At 30.6% G+C, this 20,641-nt stretch overlaps 1 protein-coding gene across 1 annotated transcript in view; it reads right to left on the bottom strand.

Annotated features, from left to right (window-relative positions):
* ATP8B (ATPase phospholipid transporting 8B) overlaps positions 1–20,641 on the bottom strand; it is a 93,628-nt gene that overhangs the window by 30,324 nt on the left and 42,663 nt on the right. The window lies entirely within an intron of this gene.

The raw sequence follows: 20,641 nt of genomic DNA, 5'->3' as shown, positions 1-20,641 counted from the left end.
TTTCTATTTTAAACACTTTTCGTTTAGTATTCCTATGTAGGCACGCTGTTGAATATAATCTTATTTAAGTACATATTTTCTTTATTACACTAGGAATTTATTTATAATTTTTACAAATATTTTTCTTTATTTTTGTAAATTTTTTCACTCTCTGTGCGTTCGAGAAACAATCAAGCGTTTCCACCAATACGCGTTTGTATTTAATTATTTAATGATAAACATTTGATATTTAATAAAAATTGGAAATTTGAAATTATTTTTTTTTTTTTTGTAAATATATGTATTTGTAGTTGTTGTTTCTATTGCTATAATGAGTTGATTGATGAGTGGCATACCCTCTGCATTTTAATCATTTGTTAGCAAAAACACCAAAATGTTTGTGTGAAATATTTGTTAATATTTCTTTTTTAGAACAAATTGCACTTGTTGTTTTAATTGTTTAGATATTTTTTTTTACTTTTTATTAATTTTTTTATAACAATTTGTATACGTTTTGTTGGACTGGTGAATTAAAGATGTTCTATTGAAATAATATTTGCCTTTAATTATCATAAATGTGTATCTATTTTGTGTTGAGTATTCAAAATTTCGTTGAAAAACTATTAGTCATTTTGAAGATGAATAAGGCCTATTTGTGTGATTAACAGTGTATATTTAAATTATGAAATATAGGTGAGTACATATGTAGTTTTACATAGTTTTGTAATTACACAGGGCAGCACATTTTTAATTGCTTGCAAAAACATCTAACACCACCACTGTATTTTCGATAATAACGGTGAATGAAACGTAAACTTCCATTTATGCACGCAGAGAAAAAATATAATTGGGCATGGTTACTGTAACCATTTCAATATTGTTACAAGTTTTTTAACTATATTATAGTCACAGTAACCATTTACATGATTGTGGTAACCATAATATGGTTAACTTACGATTCACATGATTGTCTCAACCATATACATATATGGTTACAGTAAACATATATATGTTTGTGGCAACCATATTTATGATGAATAATTTTATCATAATATGTTGTTCTCAGATTATGATAACCCTTAAGCCGAGAGCACCATAATATGATAAGTCCTTCATCATATAAATGGTTGTCACAAACATATATATGTTTACTCTAACCATATATATGGTTGAGACAATCATGTGAATCGTAAGTTAACCATATTATGGTTACCACAATCATGTAAATGGTTACTGTGACTATAATATAGTTAAAAAACTTGTAACAATATTGAAATGGTTACAGTAACCATGCCCAACTATATTTTTTCTCTGCGTGTGAGTACCCCACTCTCCAAATCATTAAATAGTAGCAAAGAGAGAGAGAGAGTTTTCTTTGGTGAATTATGGAAAATATGCAATCATTATCCTCTACGACAATGCAAGCTATCAAAGCACGGATGGAGATAGAGAAATTCCCAAAGTGTAAAATGGATTGTCTTGGGAATATTTTGGGAGTTTTAATGAGATTGAAAGTAGGACAAAGAACACATATCATTCGTTTGAAGTGAGCATTGACCGAAAACGGCCGAATATGCGGCCATGCATGAAACTGGCCACATTTTGTAATACCTGTTAAAAAACTATTTAGTAAGAAGTGGTTGAGAAGTTTTGCCTCGTCCGCATTATAGTCCAGACCATGCCCCGTCCTACTAATATTTGTTTCGATCGATGCAAAACACTCTTCCTGGGATACGCTTCACTTCAGAACAGAGTATCCGAAATTGGCTTGATTCATTGAGCAGATCTTTTGGCGCGGAATCCATCTATTGCCAAAAATATGGGAAAATGTCATAGCTAACAATAAATTTATATTGCAAAAATGTTTCAAAATAAAACCTAAAAATGTTATTAAATCCCGGATTCTTAAATATTCCTAATAGATGAAAATAATAATAATAAATAAGTGCATTTTAAGCCATGTCTGTCTGTCTGTTGAAATCAACTTTCCGAAGCCCCAAATAACTTACATATACGATTCATACATCAGTCTCTCCGGAATTCTTCCGGCTCGGTTGCTATTTATAATCGAGAAAATCGGTCCACAAGTGGCTGAGATATAAGGAAAAAACCAGGACAACCTCGATTTTTGACCTATATCTGGATTAATAAGTCATTAATATAGACAATATGAATATCTAATGATAGATATTTCAAAGACCTTTGCAACGACGTTTATAAGACCATAGTAAGTTGGACCTACAATGGGTCAAAATCGGAAAAGATATTTTTTAACCCGAATTTATTTTTTCACCAAAAAAAAATTGAAAAAACCAAAAAAATTTAAATTTAAAAAAAAAATTCTAAAAAAACAATTCAAAATTTTAAAAAAAATTGAAAAAACCACTTTGGAAAAAAAATAAATTTTGTTTACCTAAAAATATTTAAAATTTTTACTTTGAAGTATAATTTGGTGAAGGGTATATATGATTCGGCACAGCTCTCTTACTTGTTTTTTTATAGCTTATGGGAGAATGTTTGTGGACATTTGATTAGAATTTTTCTACATTAAAAGGAACACGAAATACTTTGACAGAAATCTTATTTCACATACGGACGGTACGGCTAAAGAACGAATTTTCTCTGTAGTGTGTTGTGCGATCCACTGACCAATCGACTACGAATGGATGAGCCCCGCTGATGAACGCGTATTTCGTAAGAAACTATGGGTATCGGAAACAAGTTTCCTAATTTCATCAGAACACATTCCATTGTAGTATCGATAGAATAGTGAAACACAACCCACATTGCGATGATGCTCCTTTCCTGTACGCGGTCGAGTAACTCCAAAAAAGACTTTGAAGCTCCGGCCCATACATGAGAGTTGTATTCCATTTTGGATCGGATATAAGTGGTGTGAATAGTAAGGAGATCAGATGAAGTGATCTCAGATGAAGTGATCGCCGTCTTAGAAATCCAAGGCACTTGAATGCTTCTTTCGACACTTGAAAAATATGTTCACAAGATGGTGGTTAACCGTACTCTCCATAACTTTGGAAAGTGCAGAACAAATAGCTTTGCCTCTCCCTTACATTAGCATTCTTCCAACATATAGGAAATTCTCCGGCTGAAAAGGTTTGCTAAAGGACGGGCTAGCGTCGAAGAACACTACTTCAAGTACAGTGCTTTTATACCATCCGGTCTAGGAGACTTGTTAACTTTAAAATCCGCTGAAACTTTTTTAATTTCGTAAGCGCAAAATAATATATTCGGTATAGTTACTAATACACTTTCAAGCTCAGGTAGTGGTTGATTGCTTTCCTGTAAATTCGAATTTTTGCAAATAATTCAGCCAAAAGGTTAGCTTTATCAACCAGTGAATTTGGATTGGTCATCCTTTTAAAAAGTAGGAATTGAGGAACTAGCATTATCCTTTCTTTTAACGAATGACCAAAAGCTTTAGCTGCCCCGGGAAGCAGCAAGAACTTTGGCACGGCGTTGCTAGTGTAGATATTTTTCAGCACTTTGACACAATGGTCTAACCGCGAAATAAAAACGAAATTCCTTCAAACAGTATTATTGTCTTCAGTTAATCAAGGGTTAATAAAATCCAACCTAAACAAGTAAGAAAGTATAGTCCGGCCATATAATACCCTACACTTAGTAATTTTTTTTTATAAATTTCAATAATTTATTTTCTTGAGTGATTTTCGGCAGTTGCCCTTATATGGGAGCTATGACTAATTATGCACTAAAGTACTTGTCCGTATTAAAAATATTATTAACATGTCTTTGTTTTATTATGCGAAAAAAATGTAAACCTTCTAAATACATAAATCGATATTTTCTATTTGTGTTAACAGTTTATGCTACTATACACTCTTTAATAACTACATATATTGATTATTTTTCAAAGTAAATCACTTTAATATTAAAACAAGCTGTAATAAACTCACCTACCTCACCCTTTCACCTAAGCAAAACATTGTGACTAACTGGGCGTATAATTTTTAAAAGAAAATAATTAAATATTACTCATACGTCAAAGAGAACAATGAAAAACAAGGGTTTTTCTATTCTCATATGTTGCATTATTATTTTTTTTTCTTATTTTATTTGCTTCTAACACTTTGTGTTTTATTTCATCAAAGACTCAAACAAAAACTGAACAAACTACCACTGCATTACCTTTGGCTTTAAGCCAAAATATCAATTTTCATTAACAATAAAACAAACATGCCAACTAAAACAGCAAAGAACAAAAAAAATAAAAAATGTCAAAGTTTGAAATCCAACAAAAAAAGGTTATTACCCTTTTTTCAAATAGTTACGACTATTTTTCAACTGCTAACAAAACTTTATTAGATAAAACCCAAAACTAAATGGCCAAATAATTTTACTTTGTATAATTGAGGCGATTTAAAATGTAATTAACACAAAATACTATAAAAGAAGTCTACAAATTACAGTCGATATCTTATCAATTGCCGGTCATTAATTTGAAATTAAATAAAAACAGAAATAAATAAACATATTTAGAGGTTATGCAAAAAAAGGGTGTGTGTCTATTGGTTTTTAGTTGATTTTCTATTTTTCTTTACGGTAAGTTAGCAATTTGCGATAACATGTTTGTGATTTATTATTACTAATTAATGTAGCACAGTGAGGTCAAACGCAAAAAAAAAAAATTTTAAATAAATCTGAATCTTGTAAACTACTAGTCCGATTGCAATATTCAGCCCAATTATGAATAAAAATTCTCCGGCAGTGAGGTCAAACGCAAAAAATATTGGAAATAAATCTGAATCTTGTAAACTACTAGTCCGATTGCAATATTCAGCCCAATTATGAATAAAAATTCCCCGGTAGTTTTTTCCCTTTTCTCATTTTTCCTATTCAAATTCAATGGGAAAAAACTCCCGGGGAACAAACTTCCGCGGACTTTTTTATTCATAATTGACTTGTGCAAATATTGACAGATTTCAATAATTGGGACTTTGTAATAAATCAAGTGGTAAGGTAAAGAAATTCCAGTTTATTTCACTAAGTTATAGCTTATAATTTACCACTATTTTTGCGATTGACCCCACTGTATGTCGTTAGAAGAGAAACAAAAAACGAGCCTCTTTTGGTGATTATGGCTGATTTTTTTATTTAGATATCTTCAGTTTTATACAGGTTGTCATGCGAATAAATATGTATGTATATTTATGCTAAAAATGTTGTAAACAAAGTGATTGACATACAAAAGAATTATTAAACATGTTGGTGGTTGTCACATTAGATTACAGTGTGTGAATTATATTGAAATGATTCCATTTATTATGTATAAACAGATTTCAGTCTTATTAAATATTATATATATGAAAGATAACAATCAACATGCTAGGGATGACTTTTGCTTAGACTTTTCTTCTGTATTTAAACACAGAGTAACAATTTATAACTTTAACTTTGTTGAATTCTTTTTTTTTCAAAACAATTTTGAGAGTTAGAGTTTAAAGTAACATTTAAGATTATAATGTAATATCTAAAAAATAATAGTGAATGTGACGATCTCCATTAACAGCAACGCGAGCTGTGGCTTCATTTTTGAAGAAATAAGGAGTGAGATCGAAAAAACCTTAACATACGTTTTTTCCAGAGATCGAAAATAACTCGTCCATATACCAAAAACCCAAATTGTGATTAATATTTTTGTGATAAAAATAAATCACTGAAAATAACAGTTATAAAATGATTTTTATTTAAATGGTTTGGTGTGAGATAAACAATTCATTTGTTCTTGTTCTTAATAACTGTTACTTTCTCTTTTATTTACATACAATAACATATTGTATGTAAATAATCATTTACCATTGAAATGAAAGTGAACACGTTATTTTCGGTCTCTGGTTTTTTCTTAAAACTTTTAACCCAAGTATTATTTGATTTTTTTTATCAAGTTAGCTTTGTAAAGCATGTAAGTTATTATGTTTAATGTAAATTATGTTAATTTGTTGTTAATTTGATTAAAATGAGTGACGAGAAAAAAGTGCGTACTAAAATTATTAAATATTTTCAACATAACTCAACTTGGTCCAACAAAAAGTTGGCCAAACAATCAAAGGTATGCCGTCAAACTGATTCCAATGTTATTAAACAGTAGCGGGAGAACTTGTCTGTTGATAGTAAACCTGTTTCAAGTAGAAGTAATGGTCCACGTCATGATTTTAAAGCCAATAAATAGAAAGCATTTTAAAAAGATCTTCCAACACCTCCGGTAAGAAAGCAGCCCGGCTAGGTCAGTACTCGGACTATTTGGTACGATAAGTTAAAGCCAATGCAGGTTTAAAAACATACAAGGCTCAAAAAGTTCCTGACAGAAACTCTGTTAAAAATTTAGAGGCCAAAGACAGAGCACGGAAATTGAAGTCAAATTTTATACAAAAAATATACCTGCTGCATAATGGATGACAAAAGGTACGTATGAAAAATTTTCGCAGCTTGCGGGTTGCTGATGAACGAGATAATGTTGTAGAAAAGTTTTGGACCCAAAAGCAGAAAATTTCCCCAAAAAGTTCTTGGTATGGCAAGCAATAAGCAGTTGCGGCAAAACAAGGCACAAATTTGTTACAATGGGATCTATAAATGCCGAAATTTTCGTCAATGAATGTTTACAAAAAAATAATGCTTCCATGTCACTATGGTAAGCAAAGTATTGAGTGGTACAATGTACCAAGAGAGGCAAATCCTCCAAACTGCCTGGAGCTAAGGCCAATGGAGAGATATTGGGCTTTTGTTAAAAGAAAATTGAAGAGCACAAAAAGGTGTCCAAAAGTGTGGCAGATTTTAAATGGAGGTGGAATACCTGTTCGATCAATGTGACTGAAAGCACTATAAAAGTGTTCATATATTCATCACAATTCATTAGAAGTATAAAAATAATATTTCTTATGAATTGTAATAATAATTTCAGTTTAATTTTTATGAACATTTAAACATCAAAATATCAAATGATAATAAAACTATTTATAGGACTCAAGTCGTAAATGGTAATCTTTCATAGCTTATTTTAGAGTCTAAAAAGCCACTAGAACAACAAATATAGCAAATGTAAAATGTGAAATAAGAATGCCAATACCTCCTATAGTTTTTCCGTACCTGCAATTTAAATTTTGCTGTTTCCTAGAAACATAAATTTTTAGGCGATATTTTGTCAAATGAGCCGAATTTATTTACTGTTATGAATTTTAAGTAAATCCTGTTCAGTTAAGTCTAGGTAATTTTAAATATAGTCTTGAAAGTTTTACTAAAATCGGAAAACGTTAAAACTAAAATCGTAAAGTCAAAGGTCAAATTTTTTAATATTCAGAATTTCTCATGGAAAGATAGTGCAATGTTATATATTTTTGGGCAGATTTTAATGAAACTTAAGAAAAACATAACACAAAGTCTAGTTTTTTTAATAACAGCACAAAAATAAAAATTAACCCTTAATAGCACCACAAAAAAACTTTAGAGTCGTTGCGCCACCAGTTAACGTTATCCTATCATCCTAATATTTTACACAACGTGTTTCCACAAAACATAGAACAATTCTAGAGGGGGAGGACGGTCAAAATCCGCAATTTTATTTTTTTGGAGCACTATATATACATGTCTTGTTGATTCGTGATTTATTTATTTACATTATTTATTAAGCATTCAATGAACTCAATAAAGTATTTTATTTTATCAAATTTATTTACGATGTTCAAAAACGTCTTAACATGCAATAAATTTAAGCAAATATACATAATATAGTAAACGTTAAGAAGAATATTAATGTTGACATCGTGGTAGACGAATTTAAGACAAGAGCCATAGAGAATTCTACATAAAGACGAGACTCAACGATTTGTCAAACAAAAATACAGCAAATCATATGACTCATACAACAACAAAATACATAGAATAGCATGTATTTTCTTGTTGCAAGAGATAGATAGGGCAGACTTAGGTTTTTGACCTAAGTCTGCCCTATGGCTAGAGCCTTAATAATAAAAACAAAAATATATTTCAAAAGTTTAAGGATTAAATCTCAGTTAAGTTTAATTTAAGCCAAACAAATTTAATATCGAGAATTTTATAAGTGCGTTTATTATTAATGTATGTTTTGAAACAAAATACCTATAGTTGTCTGAATGTTGTATCTATTAATAATACAATAAAGTAGCTGCCAAAAACAAAATCGGTTAGTGTAAACTAGGGATGCCAATCCCGAAATCCCGATCCCGAAAATCCCGGGATTTTTCGGGATCGGGATTTCCCGAATCCCGGGATTTGTGAAAAAAATCCCGGGATTTTTCGGGATTTATAAATCCCGAAACAAAATTATATTTCTTTTTTTTAAAGCAAATAGAAAATTTTTTATTAGCAAAGTTGTTTAAACTAAAAAAAAAATTTTACCAAAGACAAAAATTTGCCTAATTAGAAAAATAACTGATAATAATCAGCAAATAACTAATAATAACAAAAATTATTTATTGTTTGCTTTGTTTTCCTTTAAAAATTGTTATTTTCGTTCCCTGGAAGACAAATATTAAAATTGCAATATATATGTAACACCCTGTTGAAATAATAAACAAATAAGAATCCGAAATAAGAACAACTTTGTTATGTTTGTTTATACCTGTGAGAAATAAACTAAGCGCTATAAAGTATTTGCGAAAAAATAACAAATATGAATTTTGAAAATCACAAAACCAAAAGTGCCCACAAAAGTTCTGTGTGGTACTATTTTTTAAGTGATGCAACAGGTGCGTCAAGGGCTAAATGCAAAGAATGCAATAAAATTTTAAAAACAAATGGAGGTTCAACAAAAGGTCTTCTAACTCATCTTGGTGTAAGTTTCAAAAATAAATTATTTTATATCAATTGTTTCATATGTATATTTTAATTTTCCAGATTCACAACATTAAATTGGAAAAAGGTATCAATGAAGAACCGCAACCGAAAATATAAAAAATTACAGATTTTGCTGTTTTGCAAGAGGATTCACTTGGTGCTTGTATTGCACGTATGACGGCTCTTGATGGCTTACCATTTTCGGTTTTCATAACATCCACAGAACTTCGAAAGTCTTTAATATAATAGCCCGAGGGTTTGAAGTTACAAAATCAAAGGAAACAATTAAAACTAAATTTATGGAGTATTTTTAAAGTGTAAAAACAGAATGAAGGAAGAAATAACCAAAATTAGAGCCAATGATTTAAAATTTAGCTTAACGTTTGACGAATGGACATCATCTGCTAATAAACGTTATATAAATATAATTATGCATTCATCTGACAAATTTTTTAATCTTGGCCTGGTAAGAATACAAAAGTCCGCTACTGCAGTAGTTTGCATTCAGTATTTAGAGGAGCGTTTAAGTGAATTCGGAGTGTCACTATCAAATGATGTAGTAGGTTTCACAACAGACGGGTCTTCTACAATGCAAAAAATTGGCAAACTGATTACACCGAAGCAGCAAATATGCTTAGCCCATGGTATACACCTCGCACTGGTAGATGTATTATACAAATCATTAGACTTAACAAACGAAAATGAATTGTCATCTTCAGATGATGACGAAACACTTGATTCTTTTGCATTTTTTTTAAGAGATACTAAAAATGATCTTACTGATAAATTTCATACAAAAGTACTTATTGAAAAGATCAGAACAATTGCAAAACTATTTAGAAAGTCGCCAACAAAAAATGAAATTTTACAAAAGTATGTGAAAGAAATAAAAGGAAAAGAATTGAAACTCATATTAGATTGCCGAACTCGGTGGAACACATTATTTGATATGTGCCAACGGTTTTCTGAATTGGAAATTCCAATAAAAAAAGCATTAATTGATTTAAAAACCCAACAGGTGACAGATGAAGAATTTGAATTACTTAAACATATAGTAATTATTTTAAATCCTGTAAAAGTAACAGTTGAAGCCCTCTGTCGCCATGATATGAATCTTTGCAAAGCTGATGCTGCACTTTCATTCATGATTAAAGAAATTTCCAAAATTGAATGCAAGTTAAGTGACGAACTCGTGAAATCTCTACTTAAACGAATACGAGAAAGGAGAACTCTCTACTCAAATCTTTTAAATTTTTTAAAAAATCCGAAATTAAAATCTGAATTTGATAACAAAATCGAAATGTTTGTTATTAAAAATGAATTAAAGAAGTTGATAGGACATTTTAAGAAAAAAGAGGGTTTTGGTGGATCTACTAAAGATGATTCCGATTCTGATCTATCAATTTTTGAGGAGCCAAATGAAGATCCCAATATTTCAATTATAATAAAATTGAATAATGCTATTGACATGTGCAAAAGCCCAAACAAAACTGTTAATATTGTCACCAATGATATGGAGACTAATATTGAAAAAGAAATAGACTTGTTTATTTCAGGGGGTGACAGAGGCAAGTATTTGCAATCAGCATACAACAACTTATTAACAATTTTGCCTACAAGCGTTGACTGTGAACGCTGTTTTTCGTCAGCTGCATACATTGGCAACAAAATTCGATCGAGGCTATCTGATGACACTTTAGATGCCTTGATATTTTTAAGAAGTTATTTACGCACCGCATGTTAATATCTTCAATTATACGTTAATGTCTTCAAATTAACGTCAAACACATTATATATAAATTACATATATTTTAGACATGAATTTTATTTTTTCTGTTATAAACTTTTATTTTACTACATATTTATATTAAATATGAATTATATTTTGTTTTAAATCAATGAATTCGTTTTTGTTATATTACTAAAATAAATTTATTAAATAATAAATAATTGTTTTCATTAATAATTTAGTTTTTTTTCTTACGTGAAAAAAATCCCGAAATCCCGAAAAATCCCGAAATCCCGAAAAATCCCGGGATCCCGAAAAAACCCGGGATCCCGAAAAATCCCGGAATCCCGGGATTTACATTTATGAAATCCCGAATCCCGGGATTTGTAAAACCAGTCCCGTTTGGCATCCCTAGTGTAAACCATGACACAAAACCATTGTGTGATAATAGAAAAAAAAGAACAGGAAAAATGACAATCATGTTATTGATTTTCCATTAAAAAAAAAAAAGAATTTCTTTGACGCCAAATGGCTAAAATGAGTTTAGTTTCACCTACGTATTATAAATTAAATGATACATACTGAAACGAATTAAAAAATAATAAAATAAAATTTGATTTCAATTATAAAATATAAATTTAAAGTAGTGGAGAATATAAAAATTAAGATTTTGTAAATAATAGGCAGAAAAGTAGCAACATTGTACTTTTTTCAATGGTAGCTTTTGTATAAATCAATAATTTATTATCAAATTTGGCACACAATTATCTTTTGAAGTTATCAAAATGTCCACCTAAGTTGGTCATAAATATTTCAAAGACACGCATCATGTTTCTTGGTGAAATAAATAAAATGTTGCAATAAAAAGTGTAAATTTTTAACCGATCTCTGTCTTTGTATAGTAAAAAACTATTTTTTTTCGCTCATAACTCAAAATTTACCTACCGATTTAACAATATCAAAACTCAAATGAGTTATTTGAAGGTTGAATTCCACTGACAGATTGCCGGACGAACAGACGGAATCTACATAAAAGGATTCAAAATACTTAATATTTTAACAGTTTAGAACTTCTTTAACAAAACAAAATTGTTAAACCAATTTGTCAATTCACAAGGTCTCCTATCATGTCATATTATCATAATGTCCTAATTTTTCACAATGTTGTTATTGCCTTTCATGCAAAAAATGTCCTAAAATAATACTACTCTGTATGCTACGTTTATTGTGTTATCGTAACCAACAAGCAGAGACCTGCACCGAACGCCTAAAAGTAGGTTGAGCCGTGCCGCCGAGTAGTGAACTATTAGGACATTATTACAATATGACTGTGATAGGAGACCTTGTGAATAGACCAAATGTGTTTAAAAATACAGTGCGTGACAATACAATGGATACTTATTTGAAAACAATATTAAAATTCACTATGTTTTCTATTAAAATATAATCACCCCTATCGGCAAAACATGTGAAATTTATGTTCCCATGAAGTATCCATTTCCCTCGAAGGAAAGTTGCTATCGTGATATTCCCATGAAATTTTCATTCACAATAGTTGATTTTGTACGTAACAGATGTTTATTGTTTACAAAATTCCATGAACATATTTCCCATGTTGGGAACATATTTCATATGAAATATTGATTCGCGATAGGGATGAATATTTCAGAGTTATTAACCATTGTTGATCAGTTGACAATTAAAGACAGGAATGTGGATTTTTATAGAATGTGGAGCATAAAAGGTTTTTTAGACAATTTCTTGTAAGTAAATTTCAAATTTAATTTGATCGTCAATTTACCTACCAGGATGGTTCAATTAAGTTTTTCAACATAGTCTCCTTTGAGGTCTATCACTTTGTCCAAGTTTTGTATCCCTTCCAACAAATAAGATTTGTCGAGGTCATTAAAATGGGTAATGTTTGTAAGATCATTTCATCGTTGAAGTCAAATATCTTTCCTCCGTCGCCATTTCTTTATGTGTATTTGGAAACCAGAAATAGTCATTCGGGTCTGAATCCGGAGAATAAGGCGACTGAGGGAACAATTCGTAGAATTGTTGTTCTGGTGAAAAATCACTTTATTTCTTGGACAAATGAGGTCGTTTTTTTGTTCAAATCCTTATTAAAGAGACCCAATAAGTTGGCATAATATTCGCCACTGATTCATTTGCGGATTGTACCGGGTGCATCCAAAAACATGGTAGCCTTCTTTGGAGCCGATTCACCCCGATAGACCCACTGTTTCGACTGCGGGTGTATTGTGGTGGATCCACGGTTACGAAACGACTCAAAAACTATTCCATCCTGCGATGTTGTCGCACGATTTCGTTTGTGATCGATTGCAAGCAAACGCGGCATACATTTTGAGGAAAGCTATCTCATATGCAAGTGATCATTCAAAATTGAAACTACTGAGCCATGTGAAGTATTCTTCCACAATTTCTCGTACTTTCAATCTCCGATCAGCCATATCGTGCATTTTTTCAATTGTTTCGGGTACAGAGACCTCAATTGAGCATCCAGAACGTTCGGCATCTTCCGTGCTTGTACGGCCACAACGAAATTCAGTAAACCACGCTTTTACCATTGAAATTGATGGTGCAGAGTTCCAATAGTATTCATCAATGGTTTGTGTGATGATTTCAGAGCAGGAAAATTCAAAAAGGGCTTATTGACCCACCTTTTAATAACTAAAACGACGATTTTGGTGTTCTTCAACACTTTTTAAATTCTGAATACGAATTTAAAAAGTTTCTTTCTTAAAAAGTTTGTAGATTACTTTGGATTAAAAACTGTGAAAAGTAAGGCCATGTAACTCAAATAAGATCTCAAAAAAGTACAAACACCTGTAGATAAAATTCATCAAAACTGTCACAAAAATGCAAGGATATGATCCATTAAATTTAAGCAATGCACTATTTGATAAGGTTTTATATAATATTTGGTTTAGCAACGTTAAAAAAAATTAGCGTTTTCTGTTTTTCGCTATATTTTCAGCATGCGTTACATTGTGTCATTGTGACATTTCAACTAACTGACATTTGAAACGGATATGCTTTTCATTAAATCTGAATCATGACAAAGTGTTTACCAATGAAATATTGCAATATTAAAATATTGTTGTGCTATTAAAACAATAAGTTAAACAACAAATAAAACCTATCAAATTAAACAATTAACTGAGTATTTCCATTTGACATTCTCAATAATAAGTAAATATTTACTTATTTACCCGTATGGCATAGATATTATTGCGATAACGTATTGGAATTTCCTAACTGCTTATTTGCTTACAACTCAGTTTCCTAAAGAATGCATCATCATATGTCAACAATATAGAAGTAAGTATAATGTAAATTATAATTATATTAAGAATCCAATTAAAAACAGGGTATGTTAGAAAACTGATTAGCTCATCCTCTCTAGGCAAACTAAAGATGAACAAAAAAAATAAGAAAAATCGCAAAAACTCCTACTATTTCCGACAACTAGTTAAATTTACTCGTATAACATGCAATACAGTGAACGAGTGTTTACATAAATAATTTCTAACTTAAGAATAATATTTACACGTACTATTACGAATCTGACTGTCAGCCAGCTTGCCAACCAGCCAGCCTGCATAGAATGGGTATGGCACCAACATGACACAAAATTACAGAACAAAACAACAAAAAAACAAAGATTAATGTACATAAATTTACACTTGTTGGCGTGCGGATGACATTAAGAGAGCGAGAGTGGTAGATGTAATACATTTTTTTTGCGTATTTATTTACAGTGTGAAAGATAATACAACAAACAGCTGCTATGTAAACTAATATGTTAAAAGGGTTTGATACACTCAGGCAAAAAAAAAACATGGTTGTGGTAAACATAATCTAAGAGTAATATAGTATGATAAGTTGTATGATTGTATACCAAATATATTGTGATCATATCTGCCATTAATTCTCCCTTAGTTATTGAACAAAGCGTCATGTGCGTGAAGTTTTGCTTTACTTCTTTAATTTGAAGCACACCGATTGCTCGCCAAAGCTTAAGGTGAATTTTCCATCGGTTTCAACGTGCGAGAGATGGTTTGTGCGGTTCAGAAGTGGTGATTTTGTCAAGGAAGACAAATATCGCCCAGGCCAGCCAAAAAAATTTGAAGACCAAAAATTGGAGATATGAAGATTGTTGTTAAACTTAACAAGCGCTTGCAAAATCATTGAGAGCTACTCAATCAGCAATTTCAAACCATTTGCAAGCAGTAGGATTCATTCAAAAAACAGGGAAATTGGGTAACATACGAATTGAAGTTGAGAGACCTTGAAAGATTTTGTATTTTTGAAATGCTGCTTGAACGCTATAAAAGAAAAACATTTTGCACCGAATCATTACTTGCGATGAAAAATGGATCCATTACGATAACCCGAAGAGTAAGAGATCACATGTGAAGCCCGACTAACCAGCCGAATTGACACCAAAGCCAAATATCAATGGCGCTAAGGTAATGTTCTGTATTTGGTGGGACCAAAAGATTCCTATCTATAATGAGCTGCTAAAATGTAGACAGACCATCACTTGGAACCTGCACCGAACGCATCTGATTGCTTTGAAGTGAAGATTTGCGAAAAATGTCATTCTGTCGTAATATTCCATCATGGCAGCGTTCGGACACATCTTGCAATACCCACTAAAAACTATTGGAAAGTTTTGCCTCACCCTCCTTATATTTCGGCCACAATTCGTTTCGATCGATGAAGAAAGCTCTGTCTGTGATAAGGATCACTTTCGAACAGAATTTCCGAAATTGCCTTGATTCGTTCTTGACCTCAAAACATGATCAATTCTTTTGGCTCAGAATCCATAAAGATGGGAAGAGGTCTTAGCTAGCAATGTCCAATACTTTGAATGAATTTATATTGTACAAATGTTTCAAAATAAAAGCTAAACATTTGAAAAATCCCACATTTTTAAGTCATACACCCAATATATTAAAATAAGAATTATTTGTGTATCACAAAGGACAACAGTATAGTTGTCGTAATCATGTTTTTTGTCTGCGTGTACCCTAGGGTTGTTTAAAAAATGTTTAACACTGTATAGACTATTTATAGTGTCTGTTTAGAAAATGTTTATGGATTTCAGTTAATTATAAAATACAATAGTTTTATAAAACAATTCAAATTCAATGTCACAAGTTTTTTTTATAAAAAAAAAACCTTAAACATCTCAATATCTTTAAGAAAAAAAATTAAAATCAACTACTTTAGAAATTTTAATATTTTCCACTTAAACAACCACTTAACAAAACATTCCATGTTTTAATAATAAAAAAAAAACATTTGAAATGAAATCACCGTCTAGTCTAAGATCATAAAATAAAAACATTAAAAGCAGCTAGACAATGGAAATGGACAAATGAAAAAATTCATTTCTAACCCCTGGTTCTCAAAAACTATTTACAATTCTATTTTGTCTAGAATACAAGTATCAAGGGTTTGTTAGTATTTCCGTTTTTTGTTTCTCAACTTTTGTTAATTTTTTTCTTTTCCGTTTTTGTTTTTTTTTTTTTTGTAATTCTTGCAGCACATTAGGGTTGCAAGGGCCATTAAAAAATGTGTCTGTATGTGATTTCTGGTAGCTTTATTGAATTCTACATATTTCTGTTTCTAGTTCAAGCTTAACCTTGGGCAGAGCGTGGGGGTTTGGCGGGAATTTTTTAAATGTTTATTGATTTGGTAACTACCAATCATACTATAGTTGACCTTAAGCGTTAAATTGTGCGGGCTATTTTAATGTTTACAGAAATATTCAATATTGTTTATTATTATTATTTCCTTAATATTATTCTATGTGTATAATATATTTGTGATACAACGCCAAAAAATTAACCCTGGATCTCGAGATTATTCCAGTAAAAATAGAGTTTTTTTTTACAGTTACATATATAATAGTATATAATTTTATGGCAATTAAAAAAAATTTAAATTACAATATTAAAATATAATTTTTTTTATTTCAATAATTCAGTATTTAAAATACAGTTAAATATCAACTATGTTGGCTTATTTAAAATTTTTGTCAACCCTGTAAATTATTTAAGTCAGACCGAAATTATTGTTATCGAAACAACTGAAAATAGAGTCTATTATTAGATGCAGGGAGTGAACGATTTATTCAAAGCAATTCTGGCTTACTGTCCGAACTAGTAACAAAAAACTGGAGAGCAAATTTAGCTTTATACGTTAATGTTTTGAAACCAACTTTATAAAGCTGCGACTAACTTACGGACGGACATGAGATTAGGGTTGTCATTCGAATAATCGAGGAACAAATATATTTTGTATTCGAATATACAGCATTTTTCAATTTAGAATAAAAAATCATTCGATCAATAATTGTCGATTAATTAATAAATTAATTACTAAGTTAAAATTAAATATATAAATAACAATTACACAGAGAATATGATTATAACCAATTTTCTCTTAAAATTTATATCAGAGCTATGACATGACATTTGTATAAAAAAAACGTATTTGTATTGAATTTGTTTGCAATACAAACATTTGTGGAAGGGTTATATGGGAGCTATGACTAATTAAGGACCGATTGTCACAAAATTTGGTGGTGCGAGTTCGGCTTATATAAAACATATTTGTGCTGAATTTGGTTTGGATATCTACATATGTAACTAAGATATTTATGAAAGCTTAACTATGTTCAGATAGGTCAATCGTATGCGGGTGGGTGTGGGGACAATATTTTTGCACGTTACAAACATCAGCACTAACCCAATATATCCTGCAGACTATGGGTATAAAAACGTTGACAAAACTAGATCAAAGAAACAATATCAATAATATATAATGTTATTCCAAGTTGGTTATTAACTTAAGTTGGTTAGAAACTATTTTATACATTTAATTTCCAATCGACTTTGCATTACTAAGATCAGAGGATTATGAAACTTAACTTAGAATTAGTATTCCAGAAAAGTCTAATTTTTATACCCACAATCAAGGAAAAATATTGTTGTACAACCTTTTACAAGTTTTTTTAAACAATATTATGATTACTCTAATTATTTATATGATTCCAGCAACCATAATATATTAAAGTTCCGAATCACTTATCGGAATAAAAAAAATGTTCATGCGATCATGTCCAAGTAATATCGTATACATTCGAGTAATGATCGTTCGATTAATCGAACAATTTCTTAGGAATCATTATTCGAAGATTTTAAAAATTACCATTTTCGAATAACGAATAATTCGAACAATTTTATGAAAAATAATCGAATAAAACGACTAAAATTATTTGTTTTCATTTATCATATTTTTTAATTTAACATTTCTGATAGAAATGTTAACTCAGCAGAAAGTAATATTGAAAGTGATGTTTCGACAGAAAGAAGAATATGATTTTAAAATGTATATAAATGATGTTATTAAAGCTGATTTTAGAATAATTCGATTAATTTTAAACATGTAATCGAATTTATCGAAATCTCTTGTTCGAATTATTCGTTTTATTCGAACAAAAGAAACATCGAATAATTTGGATACCCCAACAACTATATTCTCTGGGTGCATCATATAGCTTTTGTCATTCAGTTTGCAACACATTGAAATATTGATCTTAGACCCCCCAAAAAATATATATTTTGGGTCCTTATACAATTCTAAAACGTTCTAGCAATGCCATTTGCTTGACGTTTAAAAATAAAAAAAAAAACATTATAGGGCCTAAACGAGGAGAGCTAGAAAACTGAAATTTGGTAAAAAATCTTACTTATGAGTCCAAAAATAAACAAAACGGTCTTTCCACTATACATATTTTTCCCCATAACATCTAAATGCATGAATCTAGCAGGATTAAATTTACCACTGATATTTTCTGGTAATAAAAAATATAAAACTAACCAAATCGGATGAACCAGATAAATTTTTTTATACAATATGCAAACAAATCGGTGCCCGTATTATATTGGTGGTGGGTAAATAAGATTCGACAAAATATAACACTCTTACTTGTTTCTTTATTTCCTCTGGCACTTTTGTACTTTTCAGCTGGTTTATTTGCATTCAAAAAAATTTTCTTCTAGCAGTATATAATAAAGTTGAAAAGTTGTATAGAAATATTAACAGAAAAGAAACATACAAGTTCCAAATCACTTGAAGAGGGTTAATAATAACTGCACCCCTTATAAGTAGTATGTGATATAATAAACAAAGTTTATATTAGCAAATATAAACGTATGTACAATGTACATATATGAGCAAATCTACATATGCATATAATATGTATCTATACGCAAAAAATAAACGAAAAAATAAATAGTTGGCAACAAACCACTAACAACAATTCTATTATAGCAAATAGAAACATTTTCCGTATTCTTCATGCAACACAAAACAACAACAAACTATATATGAATGTAGTCACATATTCAAAACTACTCGGTAGTTCGTATTTAGTCTCTAGAATAGTGCAAACTAGACACCACTAGTAACTATAGAAGTGGCTACTTACTTTAACATGGGACTGCTCTAAAATGTGTCAATTAAGGTATTTACAGACGATAATACTGTGTATTAATACTTTTCAATTTAAAATATTATTAAATGCAACCAGTTTGTCAAGAAATCATTTTGGAAAATACAATTCGTGTTTAAAATATGTTTAAATTATGACAACCGATTGTAAATCAAAAAAATCATTTGTATTGTTTATTTGAAAATCTACACAATTTTTATTAATTGAATTGAATATTAATACTCAGAATTGTCGTCATTTAATCACTAAAATAAGTCAATTTAGTCCATATTGTTTATCTTGGGAAATATTAAGTGACAATTGACTACAATATAAGACTCATGGGCAGTATATTGTAAAATCTTACAAAATGGGATACATGGCCACATCAAAAACTACCGGGTATCTAACAGACAGTCAAACAAACAAACAAAAATAGAAGAAAAAAAACATACAAATGTGCACGACATTATTCTGTTGTTGTATTGTTTGCCATATTTCACATTATTTTTTTTGTATTTGGTTTTGGTTTGTGCCACAATATATTTCTTCTTGTTGTCACTTGTCAATACAGTTTAGTTTAGTTCGCTTCGGTTAAGTTTTTGGCTAAATACACGATGGCTAAAAAGAATTGTACATTTTGTCAGTAGACTTATTTCAAAAGAAATGCCTTTCTGCAGAACAAGCATAAAAACTGCCGACAATGTTAAAGTGAGAGAGATAGAGAGCCAATGAAATAGAAAAACCACACTTAAAATAGGTTTCGTGTAAAATGCAATGAGGGTAAAAACACTATTATTATATACATACATATTTTTAACAAACAAATTGAAGCAAAAACTTTGCGGCTTTTTGTTTAGCCATAGAGCAATTGCTAATTTTTGCATCTGTCAAAATGACAGCTGTCACTTTAAAGAATTGTTAGAAATTTGCACTGTGAACAAATCAAGAGAAATGTATTATGGCTCAATGTCTATAACAAGCCGACACTGGGAGATATTAAATGGATTCAAGTGAATCCAGCGAATTTTAAGCTGTTAACATTTTCTTTAAGCAATCTTCCCGGTATATAGGTACTTATGTTGTGATGAAATAACTTTTTTCTAGTACTAATTGCCTTAAAAAATAATTGTTACCCTCTTTGTTTCTATTGGAAGTATGACTTAAAAATGCGGAATTTTTAAAAATTTTTAGATTTTATTTTGACCATTATTAGCTAACAGCTCTTCCCATCTTTTTGGGAACATATGAATGCCGAGCCAAAAGAACTGCTCATCTTTTGAGGCCATGAACGAATCAAACCAATATCGGATACTCTGTTCCAAAGTGAAACGTATCCCAAAAAGAGCCTTCTGTATTGATCGGTACAAGTAATAGGCAAGGTCCGGGCTATAAAGCGGTGAGGCAAAACTTCCCAACTTTTAACTGGTATTGCAACATGTGGCCGAGCGTTGTCATGATGGAATATTAAGGTTTTATGTCTGGACGCATATTCTGGGAATTTTTCGGCCAATGCTCAATTGAAACTAATCAGTTGCAATCGGTACAGGTTCCCT

Source organism: Calliphora vicina, chromosome 4 (assembly GCF_958450345.1).
Source record: "Calliphora vicina chromosome 4, idCalVici1.1, whole genome shotgun sequence".
Lineage (NCBI taxonomy): Eukaryota > Metazoa > Arthropoda > Insecta > Diptera > Calliphoridae > Calliphora > Calliphora vicina.
This window is presented reverse-complemented; position numbering and strand designations above follow the sequence as displayed.